At 37.8% G+C, this 25,231-nt stretch overlaps 1 protein-coding gene and 1 pseudogene across 1 annotated transcript in view; one reads left to right on the forward strand and one right to left on the reverse strand.

Moving 5' to 3' along the window:
- tgfbr3 (transforming growth factor, beta receptor III) overlaps positions 1–25,231 on the reverse strand; it is a 150,351-nt gene that overhangs the window by 106,664 nt on the left and 18,456 nt on the right. The window lies entirely within an intron of this gene.
- LOC129412200 (5S ribosomal RNA) lies at positions 8,042–8,158 on the forward strand (annotated as a pseudogene).

Genomic DNA, 25,231 nt, shown 5'->3' on the forward strand with positions numbered 1-25,231 from the left:
GTAGCCGAGGGGTACAGCTGGGGGTAGAATACACTTTGGAACACAAAGCTATTGTTTTTAATTTCTTTCATTTTACAAAGGGCTGATGCAGGATCTACATAAAGCCAGGGATCGTGTATGCTAAATCTCATCCCTCCATTTTGTGGGAAAAACAAGTGAGGCCTTCTATAGCTTGTGTAACAGCATACATGTTCTTTGTGGTGGGTTTGGCTTGTTTTGAAAATTCAATATTTGACATTTTTGTATTTTTTGTCAAATATTAAAAACTAAAATTTGCATACAATGTTGATTCTGCAACTAATTCTGTTCAGGAAGGTGGTTTAAGGGTTTGGCCAATCAAGGTCTAATGTGTAACTTTTCTGGGGTGGGATCAGTCCCCTGCTTGTTTCCATGGAGATATTTTTGTTTAGTCTTGTATGTTCCAGAGTATGGCATAAAACATCCATGTATTCAAATACAGTTACTGCTCAAAAATGCCCCAGGGAGTTACTTCTCCACAGATATGCCCTATAGCTTGAACTGGTGGTGTCTTGTGAAGTTTAATGCCATTCTGAGGAAAATTTTGAGCAAAGCAGTAATCTCCATGGAGACAAACAGATGGTGGACGCTCAGAAAAGTTACATAGTGCATCTTTTTTTTTTAATTATTAATTTACTGGCTGCTTTTAACACTCATTTCTCATTTTGGATCATAGAAAGCTGTTGCAGTGATGGAGAAAATATTAATTCTAAAATGACTGAACCAGCTTAAATCAAAAATGTTAATTCTGAAACATCTCCACACTGGTATTGTTGGTTTTGAGTGTCAACAGATTAGGGCTGTTGAAAGTATTGAAAATCAGATACTAAACTAAACTAGTATTGAAACTAAATACTAGATCAGCAAGGATCAATACTAAAAAAGTCACATTCACAGGACGGAGTGAACCTTTCCTGAGCAGCTTTAGAAGAATCTTGATCTTGAGTACAAATTTAGGACCTCAGAGAGTAGCATACCACTATGGAACCTACCTGGACGAATGAAGGATTACACACATGGTAAAATAAAAGTACAACGATTTGTCTAAAGGGTGTTTTTTATTATCATCATGGTATCAGAAGTATCAAGTCTATTTCTTAGAATCTTTAATTTTAGTATCATGACAACACTATAGCTGATTGATACTGAGAAAGCTGGATTGGTCTAACTCTTTAGACAAAAAAGACAATGTTCTGAACAAGCAACGCAGTGTAAAGACTAACTAAAAGCTAAATTGTGCTATAAACAAAATTGTGCCATTACTTTAATAATACATCAGACACTAGGACCTTACGTAAAAAATAAATCAGGTATTGTTTTCACGGAATCTTACTAAAGCCAGGGAAGGTGCATGGCAAATCTCATACGTCAGTTTAGTGGGAAAAACACAAGCTGCCTCTTTATTGTTACCATATTAGTCTTTTGGGGATGCTCGGTCTGCACATGTCTGGACCTGGAGATGTGAAGTCACTGTGGGATGTTACAGCACGTCCCGGGAACATACATATAAAACATGGCAGCGGCTGATGAAAGCACATAGGCTAATGCTAAAAACCTGCGCAGCATCTGGGTTCCATATCTCGCCCACCAAAAACAGCCTCTTAATGCATAAAAAGGATTGAAGAGCATATATTACACTATCGTCTGATCTATAATGTTGTTTCCACATCAAAAACTGACCCGGAGTTGTGTTTTGTTTCATTCACACTTGTTTAATACGCAAATCCTGCATCTTTAGGCTGAATGGATATGCCTTCACTAGAATATTTTGGATGATTTCAGTCCTGGAATTGCCAATCTCTACTGAAAAAGAGGAGCTGTTAATTTGAAAACTACAGCTTCGTGACACACAAGGTCGAACAGAGCAATCTCAGCTTTGGAAATGTAGACAGACTAATAAAGTTTACTGAGATCCTGGAGCAATGTTACGCAACATTTTAGAGGACTTTTTTCCCTTTTAAAAATATAGTGTTTTGTTTTGAACATTTCATCACTACAGTAGGGCAAAGGTTCTGTTTTTTACTGATTTCTGAAGAACTAATCAATCAATCAATAGTTGTTATCTGACTCTCCATAAACTCTAGGATCTGACAGGAGAGGTTTTATTGTTTAACATGAGCAATACTAGTCACTACAGCTACTATACTAGTGTTTTCACAATATCAAAATTTCAAACTTGATTTTGATACTAAGTAGGGGTGTGCGTTGCCTTGAGTCTGACGATACGATACATATCATGATCCTCATGTCACGATTCAATATATCACGATATATCCCGATACAAAAAAATTTGATGATATATTGTGATTTATCAATAATTACTTCTAAAAATACAGTCAAATACACGTTCAGGAGACCACAATTGTATGAAATTTTTTTTTTTTTTAAATCTTGAGAACGGTGAATGTAATTTTCGTGAAAAATATTATTTTAAAAAATCTATTCGGATCCATTTTGAATCAATTTGAGAATGAAGTATCACGATATATCAGTGAATCAATTTTTTCTTACACTCCTAATACTAAGGGTTAGACTCAATACTCAATGATCAGTGATTCCGATACCATGATGACAATTTAAAAAAGAGTCTTATTTAGACAACTGAATGTCATTTTCAACAATAAATCATAGTACTTTCTCTTTATCATGTGGTCTTGTGTCTGTGTAATCCCTGACCTCAGTGGTTCAGTTATGTTCCACAGTGGTTCATGGGCGTATACTTGTCTAAATACTCTTATACTTGTTCTGATACAGCTCAAGATCATTCTAAAGTTATTCAAGAATTTAATTTTGTTCTGAATGTGACTTTTATAGTTTCAATACTTGCTCAAATGATTATCCAGTTTTGATAATAATGTTAGTATCGATTAGCATGTGATTTTCAATACTGTTGACAATCACATTTCATTAAAACACCCTTCTGTATCTGTTTATAATAACATCAGGGATCAAGCAAGTTTTAAAAAGATGGTTAAAATTTTGTAAAAAAAAAAATCTCATCCAAGTCCTGTTTGCAACTGAGCCATACAATTCATCAAATCTGAATCATTTCTTTCATTTTTATGTCATAGCCAATCTCCTGTCGGTAAAAACATGTGGTTTGGAGCAGAGATTTTTGTTTTTTTGTGGCAAATGGCTATAATTAAAAGTCTGTATTGTTTATGTTCCGGAAATTAACACCGAAAGCCATATTTATGTGTTTACAGAAAGACAAAATATACGGAAATTGTTATCGACTGACACGAAAAAGGGCTAGTTTGCAATCAACAAGTTCATGAATTTGCAAAACAATCATCTGTTGCAAGCACTACCAAATTTAGTGGGGAAAAATCTGACAGTAAAAACCTGTTGTATCAGTGTACTCAGCCCCATCCTCCTCTTGTCCTCCCTTTCCACTCCAGTCCAGCTCACACTCATCAACCTTCTGTCAAAACCAGAGCAGAGAAACTCACTTTTTCCTGTTCACAGCAAATTCTACACAATAAACAAAGGCAACACACAAATACACTGCCAAAAGACAACTGGCAAACAAATCATTAGACTGCTGAACAATAGAAGATAATGAAGCCTACACATGCTATTGGGTTATTAGAGGGAGTCTGCACAGTTTACGAGTGTCAAGCTTAATTTACCTTTCTCCTAAACAGGGAATAACAAATAATAGAGGATGTTATTGCAATTATACTAAGTAACTTCGGTAAAGTGTCTGGCTTGTGTGAAATGCGGGGTAAAAGATCATATGGTTACAGCATCTGTTAGAAAATCTACCCATGGAGACTAAAGTTGCGATCAACCTGAGGCCCTATTCCAATGGTTTCTAAGAGTAAAGTGACACTGTGATAAGTGTTGGCCTCTCAACCAAAACATTTTGGGCTATATGCCAAAAATGTATCACAATTTTAGGTCATATTTCTTTTTTATCATGATTCATGTACACTTATATACATTTGTCAAAACAGAGTCATCTACTTCTTCTGAAAGTTGTATGGGAAAGTGTATGTGCTCGAGCATTGAGATGTATTTAAAGCAACATCGTGTAACTTTCTGGAAGTGGTATGACAATGGCATGATTCCATAAAATTAAAAAGTTAAACCATACTTTGGAATATCGAAAAATAATAACTGAATATTGGTGGCGATCAAGGAAAATTTGTTGTATCAAGTATTGGTTCTACGATCTTGGTTCAGATGGTTGGGGCTTTAACTGGATGTAATAAGACAATTTACTATAATTGTGCACATTTTGTAGTTAAAGTTTGTTAAATTTACTGTATTTTATGGAAATAAAATGCCTTTTTCAGTTCCTACGCTAGAATTAGTTAGAAACATTTCCGAGGACCCAAGTGAGACACTCCTCCAGGTGAAATAAGAGTGGGGTGTGTGGAGATGCAAGTTCTTCTACATATTTTCAGTATATTTTTTCACATAAAACTGCTTTAGGGTTTTACCAGAAGAGCACATGGGGTGAGATGACAGTTCAATTTTCACTGCCTTATCGCACAGCCCTATTCTAAGGCTTTTCAGAATATACTGAAATGTGATCATGTCCAACCCTATTCTATACTGAAGCAAAGTAGGATACTTTAAATCCCAAGGTACAGCAGGTTCAAAGAGGAGGTTTGTGTGAGGGCTTTTGAAACTTCACTGATCCGAACAGAGAACAATGGACAAAGGCCATCATCCATCATACAGTATGTCAGGGTCAGATACGAGTCCTGTCACATGTGTTTTTCCCATCAGGCCGTGGGTCCAGCGGGCTCCTATAAGTTCAAGGACAAAGGGGCCCTACATGAAGCCAGCTGAACTTAGCCTCGATCTCTCTGGACATGCAGTACTATGAAGTGAGATCGTGAAGAAGTGAGAATCAGTGTTCTGTGTTTCTGTCTCAATTCCTCTTAAATGCTAGATTAGTGTAAATTACATATTTTAAAGGTGCACTATATAACTTTTCTGATGGGAAGTCTGCCACCTGCTTGTTTCCATGTCATTCCTTTGCCTAGAATATTCCACTGTCTGGTCTTTTAGAAATATTTTTTGTGTGCATTTGATTACAGATATTTATATAGCTTGAAAAACATGCATTCTGTGAGCGGGGTCTCCTCTCCATAGATCAGATCTGTAACTAGCTCTTGTCACATCACCTGCTGGCCTCTATCCACATTAAGGTTGTCAAAAGTATTGAAACTAGAAAAACTATCAATACTAAAAAAGTGACATTCAGAAGACAGAAATGAAATGTTCCTGAATAGCTTTAGAATTATCAAAATTGGTATGGCTATTCCCTAGTATAAATTATTATTTTTTTGTATCATGACAACATTTATCCACATAGTTGAGTTTAATGCCATACTGTGTTAGCCAGGCTGGCGTCACCTAGTGCCTCTGCTCAATTTCATTTCTCTCCAGTGACTAGGTCAGGAATCAGAATACACTAGACCAGGGGTCTCCAACCTGTAGCGCTGGAGCTACCAGTAGCTCTCCAACCCCTTCCAAGTAGCTCGCCAAGGGATTTCTGAATTATATGTATTATGCTTAACAACTAAAATTGGATTATTTACCATTGTAAATGTAGCATTTTGATTCCAAATTTGTGCGCTAATAAATAGATAAAGGTTTATGTTTTATAGGCATCTAACTGTACCCCATTAAAGGCGTGCCATTCCAATTTCTTGCGACCAATAACATTAGTAGCTCTCTGGCTTTTTCATTTTGTTAAAGTAGCTCACCAGAGGAAAAAGGTTGGAGACACCAGCACTAGAAGGTTTGCAAGAACCCCAGAAGTGCGAGTCCGGGCACCAGCCAATCAGCGAAGAGCCATACATTCTGTGTTGGCAACGATTAGTGAGATTAAGGATTTAAAGCCGAAACAAACAGAATGTTTGGTGAATTTTATCAAGGGGAAAGAAGTTATTGCCCTTCTTCCTACGAGATTACATACGTCACAACCAAATAGCAGCAATTGGTTAAATTTTAAAAAGTACACGCCTACAGTCGAGCGAACAAATCCTAATGCTGCAACTTCAGATGGTTTCCACAAAGTGAAACCAGCTGATGAATCAGCCTAATCCTGTGTAACCATACCAGGCCAAGCAAGAACTTCTCTATGGAAATAAGAAAATAATACAAAAGTTACATAGTGGACCTTTAAACGGAGAGTGCCATGGTCTATTGACTATGAAGTATCACACCATGACATTGAGGTACAACTTTTTGTATATTACCCTGTCTTGTGACATTAGTTTAAAGTTACAACACTGTACAATTTCTGCTTCCATGGAGTGACAAGCTTTCAAATCATGTTCGTTCCTTGTCCAAACACTGGTCTCCTTCTGTATGCAGTATTTCTCTATAATTATATTACCTCTAGGTCCACAATGTGAACGATTACCATGGTGACTGACAGGCCCCTTGACCCACCTCTCCCTCCCCCTTCCACAAATGTAAAAAGTTTATTTCCACAACCCTGCCTTTACTGTGGATTAGTTCATGCTCCGGACATTGTGCAAAGATGTTTTCAGTTAAAACATATAAATTGATCTAATCTAATCTATCCTGTGAAGTGTATACGACAGATTAGAAACTTAGTTGGCATGACTACATTTAAGACTTAGGATTTTCATTCATTTTAGCTTTTTTTTTTATATATAGATTTTATTGTGTCAATGTTTTCCACAAAAATATTACAGCAGACAGAATGTTTATGTTTTGTTTCTGCTTTTTATCCCATTTTTCCTCTACCTTAAGATAAAACAAACATCCTAATTTTGTAAACAGATATAATTTTAGCATTTAAGTTAATTTTATAATTTTAATTCCGGTTTGGGGATGGGCACAGATGACAAATGTCTGTTACCTGTAGCAACCATAATATTTACACAATTACACAATACTTAGAATTAGACTAATAAAAAGGGATGACTTATTTGGCCAAATTATAGTCTAAATTTCCAGACACTTAAATAGTCTTTGAATTTTGGATGGAATTTTAGAACTCAGCACTACTTCCTGTATTTTTGTACTTTTCTTCTCAAGTTTTTTCCACTAAGTGCCACTTCTGATGCAAAACTGTAATAAATATTTGCCTGTAAGTATTCGGTACAATCAAACCAAGCAAAAATTTGAACGAAATGAAAACCTGCCATACGCGCTTTAAGCTCTTTGTGTAGTCATTTTGATATAAACCACACTGCCGTCAAATTAAGATGACTTCATTGGTCACCTCTCCGAGCGTTGCACACGCATTTTTACGGCACTATAACTGTCTTTGTTGATTTAAATTATTACCTTTCTCTTCTCTTGCGACATTAACAGCCAAAGGATTGTCATTTTTTGAAATATAGACAAAAGCCAGGGTATTTTAAACAACCTTTTAACAGAAGACTCTTTGTTTAGAGTTGGCCTGTCAGGGAACGAAAATGGTGATAAAAAAAATATGGGTTTTACGGCTCTGTTTGCGACTTGTTTTTGCAGACATGATATACAGTAGTGCTCATAAATCCATAACTGCTGTATGTAAATTATGTTTAAGAGCTGAATATTGCGTTTCTATTTTGCCTGCGAGTTATAGACAGAGTTCACTAGAAAAGTAAAGTGGCCCAACAAAAACAAGCTGGACAGTAAAAACAGTCTCAGCAGAACACATTTCGATGCTCGTATTATAACAAAAAAATTCTTCTTACCTCAAAAATGTAAATAAGACACATTTTTACATGACTGTACTGTAAAAACAAATCAGCACTCTTGCCTCACAACAACAAGGTTACAGGTTCAACTCCCTGTGCAGAGTTTGTATGTTTGTCTCTGTGGCTGGGTGGGTTCTTCCGGGCTTTCGGTTTCCCCCAACAACCCAAAACATGCACAATAGGTCAAATCCTTCAGCTAAGATAGTCCTGACAAAGACTCGCTCAAGACCAAGAGGTGGGTTTTAAAGGATGGGTCAATAGATGGGTCAAATGCAGAGGACAAAATTTCCCTATGGTTACAATAGCGTTACCATAACACTGAACTAGAATCTTTTGTCTAGAATTGTGGCCATACCAGTTTGTCAAACCTGATCCCGTCAGATCTCAGAAGCAAAGCATGGCCGGGCCTGGTTAGTTCTTGGATGGGAGACCACTGGGAAAATCAGGTGCCGCAGTCTTAAAAACTGTTGTTGTGTCCTTAGGCAAGGCACTTCACCCTCATTGCCTAGTATGGAAGTGGTGTGTGTGTGAGTGATGGTGGAGGTCGGAGGGGCAAATGGCACAGATTGGCAGCCTCGCTTCCGTCAGTCTGCCCCAGGGCAGCTGTGGCTACAGGAGTAGTTTACCACCACCAGGTATGGAGTGAATGAATAATGCTCTGTAAAGCGTCTTTGAGTGTCCAAAAAAGCTCTATATAAAACTGATGCATTATTATAGAATATATTTTAGTCCACTGTGATATCTGTATCTTTACCATTGCAACCTATAACTAGTGCCTTGGTAAGGTTCATGTTATGGGTGCGTGTTATTTTGTTATTCTTTTCTTTTTTTTTTTACATTTTGAACATGCACTTTAGGTGTGTAATGATATCCAAGTCTCACAATACGATATCATCACAGTATGAACCTCACGGTACGATATTTATTGCAATATTGTGGGAAAGCTCACGATATGGTGGAGAGGCTCATGATTAGGGATTTAACAATATCCAAATCTCTTACACAATATTTTCACAATATACATCCCAACGTACGATATTTATTGCAATATTTTGTGGAGGCTAACAAAACTCTTAATATGCTGCTTTTTCCTCTGAAAATTCCTTGACAAGACTTAATCCAAAGAACTAAAACTTAAACTGCTTAGAACTGTCATTTCTTCTTTTAGTCTGCACTGAAATGGAGCAAAGGATCATGGTCTATGTAGTTCTCTCTGTCTTTTTTTTTTTAACTGTTGCTGCACCATAACTCTTAATTTAAGCAAAAAGACTTGTAATTCAATATATTGTGATTGTCCACGATATTATTGTGAGAACTTTGATGATAGGATATCACGATATTTCGGTTATTGTTACATCCTTAACCACTTTCCTATTTCATGGTCTTACAAACCTGCTTACGCCTTTTCCTCTGTAGTGTAAGTTCAAGCCATATACAATAATAGTTTTTAAATAGGGAATGGGCGGGGCCTGGTTGGGTCCTATCTGCAGATAAGCTCTTGTTGTTTTGGAGAAGGCTCTTTGTTTTCCCTCCACACGATGGCACTGCGCCAGGGCCGGGCACAGGAAGTGATGTCAGAGCTTGTGCCAGCCCGGGACACATGTGATATTCCCACAAAGACATTTCCGAAGATAAACAAACACAGCGTCCCCCTTGAGAGAGAAAGAGAGAGCGAGAGAGAGAAAGGGAGAGAGAGAGAGAGTGCATACTCAACATACAATACTCTCTAAGTATCAAGTAAACAAGAGCTCAAGAGTTTTTCCAATGTGAAGTGATTGGAGGATAGTCAACCAAAGATTTTAACATACCAATAGCAATAGTTGTAGTGGAAGAAATGAGAGCAGTTGCTATACTAAACTAACCAACCAAACAAACAATCTATGCTTTAAACTTCAAACTCCTTTCAGATACTCTTTCACAACATTTATTTCTGAACAACATATTTTTCACAAAGCAGGCTGTATTCTTCATGGCCGACGCTGATTGTGCGAGCATTTATTTAAATAGAAACCAGCAATGTTGCTAAATTGTGTCACTAGCTGACCTCCAGCTTTATTTTCATGCCAATGTTACGTCTTCTGCTGGCTCTGATGGTTTAGTGGGTATGACATTGGACTTGAACACTGAAGACTTGGGTTGGCATCCTGTTCAGAACATGTCACTGAATGATTTATTACCCAGCATCTTGTGTTCTTCACAACTGACACAAGTTAAACTCAGTTGTTTGAGTCGAGAAACCAACTTGAAACCAACAGCTCCAAGAACACAAGCTCGTCAACGTCAGTAGTCTAGTCAGAATTACCACCAAAGAAAAGATATGGCTTTCCAAGTACCACCCAATCTAAATCAAGACAGTTCCAGGTCTAATTTAGGGCTATACCAGGTCTAAAACTGGAATACATCATTCTACTGTAGGTCCAAACAAGAAACTATCCAAAGAAGGACAAAAAAAGTGGACACGCCAAGGCCACATCCCACTGAAGTCTAGCTCCAGTGTCTCCTTCACTGACACTCTGAAATTCTTACTATTGTCTCATGAAGTTCTTTGTTTAATCACACTCAAGTTTTCATTTGTCTTCTCTGAGTTTTGTGGGTAGAATGTGAACATACATCCCAGCAATTACAGACAGTATAATTAAACCTCCACAATGGAAAATGACCATCTACCATTCTCTCAAATCTATAGGCAACTTTAAGAAAAAACCACAACCTTCTTCTCCAGGGGCATTGTAGTGCACCGTAATGTCCTTTTTTAAACCCGCCAAAAATAACAACAAAAAGGGAACATGTATTATTTTCATATAACTCCAGAACACAAGGTAAGCAGGGGGCCTCTCGGTTCAATAAATGCCTCTACCTCAATCCTGAGTCTAGTCTTTTCCCATCTATGCCACTAAGACTATGTGAATCCTCCGTCTCCTGTCTCACGATTCCCATGGACCGTGGACTGTAGCCAGTGTAATATTGTACCCGCTCTTGTTTTGCTAGGGGGATTTTGGGCTGAGGAATGGCTGGCTCCTCTGTGTTGACACTAAAACTGCAGCGCGCTCACCCCTGAACTCTGGTCCACTACTACAGGAAGTGAGCTAAGCCGTTGTTCATAAAGGGGAGGGGGAGTTCACTTTGAGAGGGATTTATCTGTGCGCACTGTAAAAAAGTTAAGAACTCAGAAGAGGAAGAGGGAGGGGGCATTAGGGAAGTCGTAAACTGCTCCATCAAAGTGTGAAATCTGCAGATCTGAAGCCTGACTGAAAGTCAAAATTAGAAAAACTCAGAGTAAAATATAGCTTTAGATGGGAGTGGTATAAGTATAAGTAATGTATTGTTAAATTACTGAGGACTACAGACTCCGGCATGTGATGAGTATTATGTATTTTTATGCAGGATGCCCTCCCAGATGTAAAGTATAAGAGAATATGTACATTGGTGTGGCTGTAACTGACAAAAAAAATGCATGTATTTATTTATGTATTTGATTGTAATTGAATCCGTGTATCATTTGTTCATTCGTTTTTCAATGTAAAGCCAAAAATTAAAAAAAACGAAAAGAAACAACAATTTTCTTCATTATTTGTCTCCAAAACCAAAACGAAAAAACAGAGAACAATGTTTTTTTCAGTTTTCAATTTTGTGTTTAAGCGAATAATGGAAAAAATGGATAACGGTTGTTTCCCGTTTACGTGACTTCCATCACTACGATGCCGGAGTTTTGCACCACATACGGACTGAACTAGGACAGAATCAGGACTAAAACAGGGCTAAATCATTTTCAGTCCTGGCCTCAGTCCCGGTCTGGTCGCGGCCACGGCCCCAGTCTGGTCCGAGTCTGGTCCCAAGATCAATCATGGTCTGGTCCCAGTCTAGTCCTGGTCTCAGTTATGGTCTGATCCCAGTCTATTCCCGGTCCTGGGTCCTGGTTCAGTCCTGGTTCAGTCCTGGTTCAGTCCTGGTTCAGTCCGGCATCGCAGTTTCACAAAAACGAGAAACAGCCGTTAACCATTTTTTCCATTATTCATTTAAACACAAAATTGAAAACTGAGAAAACGACCATTATCTATTTTTTCATTTTGGTTTTGGAGACAAATCATGAAGAAAATAGTTGTTTTTTCATTTTCTTAATTTTGGTTTAATTTTGAAAAACTAATGATACAAGGATTGTAATTGTATTTATAAAAAGACAGATTAATCATGAGTTTAATCCACCTTTTTACATTTAAATTGTCAGATTTCTATAGCAGAAGGAACCACTCACCCATTCACATATTCATAAACCAGTGTATGCAAACACTAAGGGTGAGGTGGGTTAAGTGTCTTGCCTATGGACACTCGGTCAGTGGATATGTTGAGATTTTCTACCATACTGCAGAAACGTTACATAGAGCTCATTTAAAATAAACAAGACATATGAACTCAGACCTCTAGAAACTATTAGTGAAGTATTGTGGAGCCTCTAGTATGTTGTGTCACATTTTTGAGTCGCTCCAAACATAAATCAGGGGGCTCTGAGGAGACGGATGACATGGGTAATTCCCGGAGGGCCAAGGGAGCGGAGTGTAAAGTGATCCACTGGACATGTGCTGGATCTGAGCGAGCTAACTCCTGTATGTCTTCACTGAGGGCTGCTGACATGTGCTGTCCCCGATCGTAAAGGCAGCGAGCAAAAGAGCCGTCAAAGCAGCTGTCAGTTTGTGAAGAGGCTAAAGATGGTACAAGAGAACCATGGGGTGTGTAGTTAGTGTTAATCACTATTATGGGCATATTTCATTTAAAGTAATTTTACATAGGTCCCATAAAACTTTAGAGTTATTCCTGGAGTAGAAGGTGTAAGTGTGTACTAATGGTAGAAGTATTTTTGTAACCGAGAGAGTTCAATCGCAGCGCCCACCAATGCATACTAAAGTTGTGTGTGTCCTTCAGCAAGACACTTACCTCATCTTGCCTCTAGTGTCTGTGTGTGACTGGGTTCCTTGATGTACACAGACTGGCATTCAAAAGAGGTAGAAAAGTCAATCTGTGCAAACTTTTCTGCAATAAATAACTGGCACAACGAAACACTTTGATGTAGTTTCCATAATGAGTTGCAATGTTAATTATTCATGCCTCTACAACAAGAAAAAATAAATTTGATTCTAGGGATGTAACAATAACCAAAATATCGTGATATCGTATCATCAAAAGTCTCTCACTAATATCGTGGGCCATCCAATAAATTGAATCACAAGTTTGTTATGGTGCAGCAATAGCTAAAAAAACAGAGGGAACTACATCGACCATGATCCTTTGCTTCGTTTTGGCATCAAATACATGAAGAAATAACAGTTCTAAGCACTTTTAAATCTTAGTTCTTTGGATTAAATCTTGTCAAGGCATTTTAAGAGGAAAAAGTAGCATATTTATAATTTTCTTAGCCTCCACAAAATTGCAATAAATACCATATCGTGAAAATATCTCGTTACGTCCCTATTTGATACATACTGAGTGCCAAAAATATGATCAATTAGTTATAAAATGTCTATAGTCTATAATCATTATGACAGGTCCTATTCATATCTCTCCATTTTAATACTAAGAAATAGGTATTCTTAATACTGATTCCGATACTACAATGAGCAATAAAATCACTTCTTTTGACAAAAGATGGTGATTTTCAACATGAAATCATAGTACTTTCTTTAGAATTACCATGCAGTCTTATATAACTCATTGGTCCAGGCAGGTTCCACAGTGGTCCACAGGTGTGTACTAGTCTATGTGCTCTTATACTTGTTTTGATACAGCTCAAAATCATTCTAAAGCTATTCACGAAAGATTCATTTCTCTTTCCTGCTCAAAAGAGTATCTAGTTTTGATATGCATTGATTAGTATCTGATTTTCAATACTGTCACAGCCTAAAGTAAATTATATTTCTTATGTAGTCCTGAAAATGTTGCACACAAACAGTAGCCTGAAACCCTTGAATACCTAAAAAGAAAAAAAAAAGCCTTGGAAAGTAAATATGTCATTGAAAAAGTTAATGCATTGTTAAAGTTGGCCAACAAAGCATGGTAATGATCCATATCCCTCATAACTACCGACCAATTTAAAACTCCACAAGGCCATCTGTATAACGTCAGTGAGATAAATACCAAACCAAATGACTGTATTATTTTCTTGCCTCTTGTTTCCGATCAGCCTGCATTCAGTGTCAAAGTGAACAGAGCCCTAGTGTCCTCCCAAACCCTCTGACTAATATCCCTCCTGCAGTTTTGAGCTCCTCTGCCTCATCCATCACAGCTGTCACTAGAGCTGTGCGCTATATAGCAGGACAGCAGGGGGCCAGCACATGTTTACATACAGAAATTTGGAACATAGATAGACCATAGGTGGAAACAGTAGGGGATCTAGGGGCACTGGAGATTTCTACTATATGATATTATCTCTTATTGTTTGTGTTGGGTGGTTGCCTGTATGATTTCTGTGCGCGTACATTTCATAGCTCATCTACACAGACCACCAAATAATGACATAGGGGTAGATGTAGTTTTAATACATGCTTCTGGATGAGTAATATTTCAGATTTTGCCTTACTGGTTGAGTCTGGTATAGCCTGATTCATCAGATGGTTTGACTTTGTTTCATGTCGTGGAAACCGTATGACCCCGCAGCCTTAGATTTCGTTCGCTCAAAGGTAGGCGGATACTGTTTATCATTTAACCAATCACTGCTATTTGGTCGGGACGTATGTAATGCGCAGCTAACGGGGCTAACTGGTATATTAAGCTTTTCCCAAATCCCGTAGGAAGAAGGGTAATAACGTCTTTCCCCTTGGTAAAAATCACCAAACATTCTCTTTATTCTGGCTTTAAATCCTCGATGTTAGGAATCATTCACAAGGCTGAATATATCACTCTTCGCTGATTGGCTGGTGCCCAAATTTACTTCCGGGGTTTTTATGAACTGTCTATTGTATTTTGATTCCTGACCTAGTTGCTGGAGAGAGCCTGGCTAGGTCTGGTAAGCCAAAATGGTAAAAAAAAAAATATGGTTGTCAGATAAAATAGATACCCAAATACAGATCAGTACATAAACTAATCAAAACAGGACATTCACTTTTGCATTGATACTGATACAAAACTGAATATTTCCTTAAGTTTTACTATTGATCTATACAGAACTAGTAAAAGATCACATGATAATTCAAAACTGAAAATTCAAAACTGACTTTTAGTACCAAGGATATTACAGTTCATGCATATCACAAAAACGTATTACTCTTTTAGACAACATACATCTTGAACCTTATAGAAAGCTATGTGCTGAACAATAGCAGCTCTATATTAGTCAGAGGGTTGGGCTGAGTGTGATGTGAGTGCGAGGAGTCACAGAGGTGAGGGAGGCCAGCACCCTTACATTCCTCTGGGCCTCTTCTGGAGCAGCTCGGGGCAGAGGCAGAGGGCGCCCTGTCAGGAGTCATGTTGTCTCATGCATTAACACACAAAGCATTCAAGCACAGGCTATTTAACGCACACTTAACAAATGCACTGGCTTCAATAGGCAATATACACATCATAGGAAGATACAAAGCTTGGAGTGGTTGTTTCTTATTCATGGCTCAATGTTGAATCAGCATTGAAATATTATTTAAGCAACTCTACATTACAGCAGTGTATTACATAGTCCAAATCAGTCAATATCAAAGCAATAATGCATGTATGATACAGGGTTGCAAGCATCGATCTGATACTGATTCTCTGCTGTGACCTTCAGCTGAATGTCTCTTGCTTTTCACCCTAATTCAAGCTGGAGGCTGTATTCTTTTAGCCAGGCTGGCGCCACCTAGTGCCTTTCTTTCCAGCAACTATGTCAGAAATCAAAATACACTAGACGGTTTGCAAAAACCCCTGAAGTGAGAGTTCGGGCTCCAGCCAATCAGCGAAAACCCATATATTCTGTGTTGTCAACAATTCCTGAGATCGAGGATTTAAAGCCAGAACAAAGAGAATGTTTGGTGAATTTTATCAAGAGGAAAGACATTATTGCCCTTCTTCCTACGGGATTTGGAAAAATCTTAATATACCAGTTAACCCCGTTAGAGGCACATTACATACGTCACAACTAAATAGCAGCACCTACCGTCGAGCAAACAAATCCTAATGCTGGGGGGTCAGACAGTTTCTACAAAGTGAAACTGGCTGATGAATCAGGCTAGTATTCTTTCCAATTAGGTAACAAATCTTGGGATTAAGTTGCCAAACAAGTTATTTACAAAATAATTACTATTTTTCCCACTCTTGCAAATTTCATCTACATGTGTCTGGCTGTTGTCAGACAGTCTCTCCAGTCAATTTAACCAAAGAATAAAAGAAAACAGTCCTCCTTCAGGAAAGGTATCGGATGAGTGAATTGGTTTGAGGACTCGCCAACGATAACTGAAAAAGATGACTCACAGTGGAGTCAAAAATTGCAATCTGAATGTGCGCAATAAGCAAACTGACTGCAAAAAAGACTGAAATAAAATATCATGCCTTATTCTGCATAAAAACTGCTAACCCTGTAGTTTAGATCTGTACAAACATGTTCTGAAATGTGATTCCTGTATTAGTTTTGTTCATATTCCTGTCTTTTTGTCAATTCCTCTGGACATGTGAACTTTTTAAAATGTGAATTTTGAACAGAATCCTATTATTAAAACATAAATCATAATCGTTAATAAATTGTTCATCCCTAGTATTCAAGCTTTCGTCAGTATCAATATCAGTATCAAAACAACCTTATCATGATAGTTTATATTTTGATGAAACAAAAATCACCTTTTATTTCACACAAACCTTGACACTGAACCTACACTTTCTTATATAGTGTACAAAACAATCATATTGCGTCTGAGACCTGCTTCATATCTTTCTCACCCTTCAGTGTATATGATGTCATCTCTTTTGTTATTTTCCAGTGTTTTGGTCCAAATTTGGGACATGATCTTTCAGCGAGGCTCCAGTCTTGGAAATGGGCCATGGTAGAAGGTGAGGCCTCAGAGGGGACCGTTTGACGAAAGACACCACCTGGAAGCCCTCAGCCCCATCCCATATTAGGACAAGAGACTGCCAGGAGAGAAAAAAAACACAAAAGCTGGCCCCTCGCTGCTGTTTAAGAAGGTCACACTAACTTACAACTAAATAAAAGCGAAAAACACATGGGTTCAGTGTTTATAAGGCTGTATTTGCAATAAGCACCAGAACAGAGCCAGCTCACTCTTTGCCAATACCAACCATTCCTCACTGAAGCCTATTACTGTACTACGACAACTACTACAACAACTGCTACTAAAATTATCATAACTGCCATAGCTACTACAACGGCAACTATTAGGCTACAAGTACTACTACTATTAACAAAACTATCCTAGAATTACAACTTCTACTGCTTAAACCACACTACTACAACAAATATACAAACACTGCTGGGCAAGTTACTTCAAAACTGTAATGCGTTATTTTTTACTTGTTGCTGTCATTTCAAAGTAATTTGTTACATTACAATATTACTGTATTTAAAATGTAAGACATTACACGACTATTGCAGCACTTTTAAGTTACTCTCACCAAAATAACTGTGAAGCGAAGATGCCGAACTTTTGTGCTATATATCGACTGAACCAGGACTAAACCAGGATTGAATCGAGGACTGATCCAAGAGGACTGAACCAGGACTGAACTAGGACTAAACCAGGATTAAACCAGGTTTAAACCAGGACTAAACCAGCTCTAAGCCAGGACTAAACCAGGTCTAAACCAGGACTAAACCAGGACTAAACAAGAACTGAACCAGAGCTGAACCAGGAATGAACCAGGACTAAACCAGATCTAAACCAGGTCTAAACCAGGATTAAACCAAGTCTAAACCAGCTCTAAACCAGGACTAATCTTGGACTAGGACTTGGAAACTAGGACCGCCCCGGAGAGAACCTCAAGCTCGTGGAGCAGGATGTCCGCAAAGCACGATCAGGCATCAGCTGCGCTCAGCCCCATGGAGCGTGGAGTTCTGCGCTGGTCCTTTCACCCATGGTTACCCGAAGGTCTATGCAGGTGCACCTCTGGGCCCATCCCAACGTTCAGAACCATAACAGTGGCATTTCACCGCTGCTGATATTGTGGTGATTTTAAATTTTTAGCAAATTTGTATGAAGAAAAAAACAAAAACCCACCACTTCAATCTAGATTAAAAATGCATTGAGTCACTCTACTGACATTTGTACCGAGTAAAATATAATTTTTTTTATTACTGCGTTATAGCAAAAAGCAATGCATTACAGTAATTCGTTACTTTTATAACTCATTACTCACAACACTGTATGCAAATATACCACAACTACTCCAGCTACTACAGCTACCACTACCAAAACTACTACAACAATTTATCACTATTACAACCACTACATAGATCCTTTGGCGATACTTCTGAGTCAAAATTATTAGGATAATTCTGGGTGCAATCCTGTCTTAGTCCTTTTTAAATGTTTTAGACCAGTTCCAAGTTAAGTAGTTCCTTTATTTTGTTTTGTAGTCCAGGGGTAGTCCCTCATTTGACTGTAACCAAAAAAATATGGACATCTTGGGGGAAAAAAGCCAGTTTATCAATATTATTCCAAGTTAGTCAGACGATTTTCTATGGCAAAGGAAATGAATAAAAAAGTTTCCAGATTAAAGCCTAACTCAGATGTGTAAAAAGTTTTAAGGTCTCTATTTTTCATTACCACGGGGTCAGCTCATTCTTTGGCTAGTATTACTACGACTTTCTTCAATGAAGTCACATACCAGACGCTTACTCTCTCTAACTCTTGTGGCGTTTTGGAGGAGAAACACAATGGAAAACGCACAATCACTACAGCTGTGTTTCATTACTGGCCCTGACCGAAATTATTTACGCGGCTGCTTACTGGAAATACGGAGAGAAGGAGAGCGAGAGGAGAGGAGGAGGGAGAGAGAGGGAGAGAGGAGGGCAGACCAGATGATGGGTAGGTGGGGGGAGAGAGGCTGGGTTTTCTACTAGATTTACGTCAGAGCCCTGTGCAGAATGACAAGACACAGCTGACCAAGACCAATCAGTACAATCACTATGCTATATGTCTTTCAGTTGGGGTTTTCTGTGCACAAATGTGGATAGTGATAGGAACTTGAGACTTCTTAAATGAAAATATATGGATTTAAATTCAAATGGTTGAGTTGTTCACTTAAAGCAGGGAGGGACGTATACTCAAAGACATAAGTCAAGAGCAGTGGGGTTACAGTAGGAGAACAGGAAAGAGTATTGTAGGAAAAGGACTACTAGTAAAAATCAGATAACATAGTAATGTTTAGATATGATTTTTGGGGTGCGTGTGAGTTTACATGCACAAAAGACTCACAAAATGTTTGAGTAACTTGTGGAAATTCATTTGAAAATAGCTTTTAATCTTACATTTTCCTTTACCACATAGTTTTTGTTTGTTTGCCTTTTTGTTTTTGCACAATTTTCCGTGTCAAAACCTACACAGGCATAAACAAAATCAGATTCAGAAATCAGATTACTCACATCAGATGTAACTGTTGACATTTCGGTAATCTGATAACTCCAGAAATCAGATAATAATCAGATTTTGGTGTGCTTGTAAACATAACCCCTCATGGAAGGCTGTTGGTGAGCTACATGTTGATGTAAACTTGAATACTAACTTTAAAAAACATAAATGGAAGTTCAGTTGCCACACATATGTGCATTTGACTTAACCACTGAGCCACAAGGCCGAGTTGTTTGCCAGGACTATAAGCCATATGCTTCTTGTTTTCCTTTTCGGTTCCATATGCTCTTCCACTTCTGAGATTGCCACAGTAAATCATCCGCTTCCATATGTGCAGTACTGGCAAACTGAAATCGCATTGAAGTTGTGAGCGTTGACAGGCTTAGACACTTTAAACAGGCTTAGAACTGCCACAATGAGGACTCTGGTTTGTAACACCTAGTGGCTGGATTATGGTACTGCAGTCTGCAAAATTTAATTCAGTTCAGTTTATACAATTTGCAATGGCTCAATGTTATTCATGACTTACCCTTATGCAGTCCTAGCATCCTAATTATTCACTGCGAGTTGATAGACACTTTTTCACAACTATCATAGGTCATCACAACTAGCATGCAGTGCACTTCCTGATTATCCGACAATAAAACCCTTTAGAATTAGATGCAGGTGGTAGAATGCAGTGAATTTATTTTGATTATTTGAGCTGCTTATACAGTATATTTGTACTGGGACAAGAAATTTTGCTCACATACATGGAAAAATATCGAATAAAAGGCCTTTACTTAATAGACACTCTTAAATCCCCATCACAGGCCCTTTTGGACCCCTTTGTTACCTAAAGAATACACATAAATAGGGGTGTGCAAAAATATTGAAATATCGATATATCACATCGTTTAACTTGATGATATAGTATCGATATCATGGGCTGCTATACTGATATGTCTATTTTTAGGTATATTTTACTAAATTAGTTTATGAGCTACAATTGTGTTGACATTTTCAAAGTTTTGATGAGTAAAATGGGTGTTTTTCATATTAAAGTTGTACAAACTTAGTGGACTTAGTAGACTTTTAGATCACAGCCATGATTTTTTTTCAATGAACTGTATCGAATCGATTTGAAACATAATGAAAAGCTTATCATATTGTGGCCTATGTATCGAGGTATGTATCGTATTGGTAACTTCTTAATGATACCCAGCTCTACACATAAAGCTGTATTTAAACATTTAACTTACAAGAAAACTTTACATACTACATACTTTTATAGATTTGTGGTATAAAATGGCTGTTGGTCGATCTCTACTGTGGAACATTACACTCTTAAGATCTCCATGGACACAAGCAGGTAGTGGACCCTGTGCTATAAAAGTTACATAAATCATTTTTAACACAGTAATATGGCTAATAATCTCAGTGTGTGTGTGTCAGGCCATGGTTCTTAACAGTTGCGATATTAACACTGGTGGTGGGAGATGGCTGGGCTGTAATTACAGTCAGAGGGACTCCCGTTGCTATGTAAACACTGCTCTGTGGGCCTGTGCGCTGGACTGGCCCGGGCCGCTGCTCACATCTGGGCCCTGTGCGTGGGTTTGGCACAGCACCCGCGTATGGAGTGTGTCTGTCTCCTCCCTGCAGCCTCCAGCCTCCAGTCACCCCTCCACTCACGTTTCACTCTTGCACAAGACTCTGGGTTCTGGCTCGGTACTTGGCAGTTCACAATGAGCTGGCCCAGAGAGGGTATATGGTACTAGAAAGAGGCGATGGAAGTGCTGAAGTGGACAGAATATATAATAAAAGAAAGTCGTTTAGTTTTACATTGGCAAACAAAGAGTTGACACTGTTTAAATTCAGGTTCAAAACAGATCGGTTTAGCTGTGAATATGACTGAAAGGTTTTCATTTTTCATACCGCACTCTTCTCTCTCATCTAAAGTCTCTCTCTCTTTTTAATTTCATTATAATTATTTATGTTTTGATTTGTTTGTTTTGTCAATTTACTGTATTTCGTATTCTGTAAAGCACTTTGAATTATTTTGTGCATGAACTGTGCTATACAAATAAACTTGCCTTGCGTTACCTAAAAACCGAAAAGTAAGGTTTAAGGTCCTACATTATGCAAAATTGACTCTTGTGAGTTTTTAGGCATGCTGTCCTCATCAAAAACTTTTTTTTTTTTTTTTTTTTTTTATTCGAGTATCCCTTTATTATTAGTCTGTCTACATCTCCAAAGCACAAAATGCTCTGTTGTGATGAGGAAATATTATATCACAGATCAGGAAACAATGTCATATGGGCCCTTAATTGTAAACAAAAAATCTATTTAAATAAGAAAATCGACACCAGGACTACTGCATCTCTAAAAGTGGGTTGTGATAGGAGTTAATCAGGTCTAACCCAGAACTAAACCAAGACCAGCATATAACTAAACCACTTTGGAAATGATGTCTCAGCCAGACAGTTATGACATCTGACTCAACCATGACCAAAACCAATAAAAACAGGAGTTAAGACTAGGATTAAAGGAAGCAGTAGAAAGTTAAACAAACTAATTTTACTCTGTCAACTGGACAAAAGTTTTAATGAGTCATACATTTCCACCGCTCATCCAAGTATCTTTTTCAGTTCTGACAGGGTTCAGGTCACCGCCTTAGAGGAGCTAACTACTTTGAAACTAATACACCCGAGTTGTTGAAAGTCTTAAGTTAAGTTCAAGGCAAAAAGTTAAGTACACCGAACTCCCCTAAGGTGTGAACTGTCATCTGAGTCACACCTTAGAGTAGCTCAACGACTGACGACTGAGGGAATACACAGGCATTATTACACTAAGTGAAAATCAGAGTCTTAAAATTGAAGTTCCTACCTTTATTATGACTTCTCCAATCACGATTATTGATTAACTGAATAATTACAATGTGAGTGGGGGCTGGCTTCAGTGTGGACTCAGTATGTTCTCCCAGTGTCTATGTAAATTCCCTTTAGGTTCTCAAATTTCCTCCTACCACTCAAAACTTCATCAACTCATCAGATTAATATGAGGGTCTGAAAAATGATCTGGCTGATATTTTTTAGCGTATCGGCTATCGGACTTAAATCTCCAGCACAAGCCAATATTTTATTTTGGTTGACCTGCTGAGTACACAGAAAGCTTTATTTTAAAACTTTTGGGTTAAGAGATACCTGCACAAAACACAACTCCACTCTCTCTTGTAGGTTTGTGGTAAAAAAATAAAAATAAAAAAAAAGGGCTGTGGCTGAGTTTGTAGTATGTTAAACTTACAAGATTTGAGGAAAATAATCGTACTAAGAATATCAGCAGAATTTATCGGCCATTGGTTGCTCTGGATTCTAAACAATCTGGTCACAATCTGGTCACATAATGGTCAATGTCTAGTCCATGAAGCAGCAGTATTTATCCACCCCATAGTTGGAGAACCACGGAGATGGAGAGATAGAGAGACAAAAGCTTTTGGGGGGAAAAACGTTACAATTGCTTTTGGCCGCACAATGACTGGAGTCTGCCAAGAGGACACAAAAATGCAGACGGAGAAAGGGCTGTTTACTTTACAGTGAAAGTTCTGTCTTAAATAGAGGAGCACATATAGCTGTAGCTCGAGGGCCACTTGGTTTTGACTCAAAGTATTGTGTTTGGTTTAACACAGTCTTAGACTATACAAGGAGTAGCCCAAGTCAGATTTACACCTAAGTACATATATTTATCACAGTTTGATTAAGTCCTTTAAAATTCTGAAAAATAAATCTGATTAAAATAAAAATAAAAATAAAAGGGTTTAAAGTGGTATTTCTGTACTTTTGAAGGTTATTTTACACATTCTGATACTACCTCAACTAAAACTAGTGTAAAAAGTCCTAAAAGTCCTATATTACGCAATACTGACTCTCATGAGCTTTTAGTCGCGTTAGAATGTTATTACCTCATAAAATAAACACTAGATTTGTGTTTAGTTTCATTCACACGTTTGAGTAACCCTTTATTATTAGTCTGTCTACATCTCAACAGCTCAAAATTCTCTGTTCCACCTTGTGATGTCATGAAGTGGTAGTTTTCAAGTTATCAAGTTACACAGCATTTTTTTTTCCTTTAGTTTAGTAGAGATAACCAATCCCAGGCTGAAATCTTCCAAATTAAGGCATATAGAGTTTAAAAACACAGTGAAGCACTTCCTGTATTACCAAGTGACATCACAAGGTGGAATAGAGTGTTTTCTGTTTGAGGGAAGAACCTAAATATGCAGGGTTTGTGTGTTAAACATGTGAATGAAACAAAATGAAACTCCGGGTCTGTTTTGGATGAGGAAACAACATTATGACAGCTTTTAAAAATTGCTTCATATGGGCCTTTTAAGGACATGTTTTAACACATTTCAGTTGCATAGTATTGTTATCGAGAGTATCAAGATTTTTATTTTTATCACTGTAGAGTTTTACTTGAGTCATCTCCCTCTTGAAAGCTCAAAACATTAGCCCCCACCGCTTGACGTCAAGAACTCCTCTTATGTTTTCCTAAGCCCATGCTGCACCACACTCTTGATAATTTCTATTTTTATATTTTATTTTGCATTACCTAAACAGCTAACATCTAACCTTTACTTTGAATGTGCCACAGGAAGACATTACATTTATCTATTTCCAAGGAGAAAAGCAGATGACATCATAAGATAGATAACTTTAAGACTTTCCAGGTAAAGCAATAACATCTCCATGGAGACGAGCTAGTGGTGAACCCCAGTAAAGATGTAAGAATAATTTCTTTATTTTACACTAAACTACATTGAATAATTGACCAGAGTATGAATAGTCTTACTGTGTTTACCACTAGCCTGGGCTGCGTGCCTCCCACAACCAGCATCCTGCTTTTAAAAGTCATATCTGGCAGCGCTCCCGTACGCTTTAAATGTCACGGCAAAACCCAAATTTGCTCCACAATTCTGTCTAAAATCTGGCAACAGAAAAAAAAGACCTCAAAATGTGAACAGTGGAAAAATATAAGCATGCACCAAGGAGAGTTGAAGTACAGAAGTTGAAATATGGACGTCAAGGTGTCTTTTAAGAGTTATAGTATCACATTACAGCAAAGAGAAGGCCTGAATAGTCTAAGCTAAACATTACGCAAGAGCTCCCCTTACACATCCAGAGGTTTACACAGATGTATACATGATAGAAATAGAACAAAGCTGGTCATGAGTTGAAATATTACAATACAGTAGATATGGGCTTCTTTCTTCTGTGTTTTGACAAAATATATGAACAAGATAGGAGTGTAAGGATTTTTCTAATGTAGTGATGTGCTGACTCCCCTTCCTCTAATCCAATTACATTGATAGGCGTTTGGCTAAAGGGAGTTATGGAAGTAGCAGTAGTCTGTCTTTCAAAAGTGAGAAGTGGTGTGAATAAATACTTTTTGTTATAAATGGAAGTCAAATTACTGGAAACATTAGATGGATAGATCCTCAGACAATGACAACCATAGCCTGCTCCATAGTACTAATAGTATTTACTAACATAGCATTTTCTCATTTAACCAAGAAAGTTGATCATTTTTAGTACAAGATAAAACATTTCTATATCAGATGTTTTCTTGCCTACTGCCTTGAATATTACTTTCCTTATAGACCACACAAAAGTAAAATTATTAGAAAACATTACCATGTCACGTGAGCAATTGGCTAAAAGGGTGTACAATGTAACTTTTCAGGTTGAGGGTCCGTCACCTGCTTGTCTCCATGGTGACGCTATTGCTTTGCCTGGTATGTTCCGTAGTATGGCATTAAATAAATAGGTCTTGCATTTATTCATTTATTCAATTATACAAGTTTTTATCTCTCAAATCTACCACAAAATCATGCATTATTCCTGTTTGAGCGGGCCCACTCCTCCACAGATCTGACCTCTAACTTGGCCTGGTGATGTGGCTGTTTGTCTAAATGGAAAAAGATAAATTAAATATCTTACTGTAGAACATTCAAAACAAAAA

The sequence above is a fragment of the Boleophthalmus pectinirostris genome, unplaced genomic scaffold, assembly GCF_026225935.1.
Source record: "Boleophthalmus pectinirostris isolate CB_2022bp ecotype Guang Dong unplaced genomic scaffold, ASM2622593v1 HiC_scaffold_7, whole genome shotgun sequence".
Taxonomy (NCBI): Eukaryota; Metazoa; Chordata; class Actinopteri; order Gobiiformes; family Gobiidae; genus Boleophthalmus; species Boleophthalmus pectinirostris.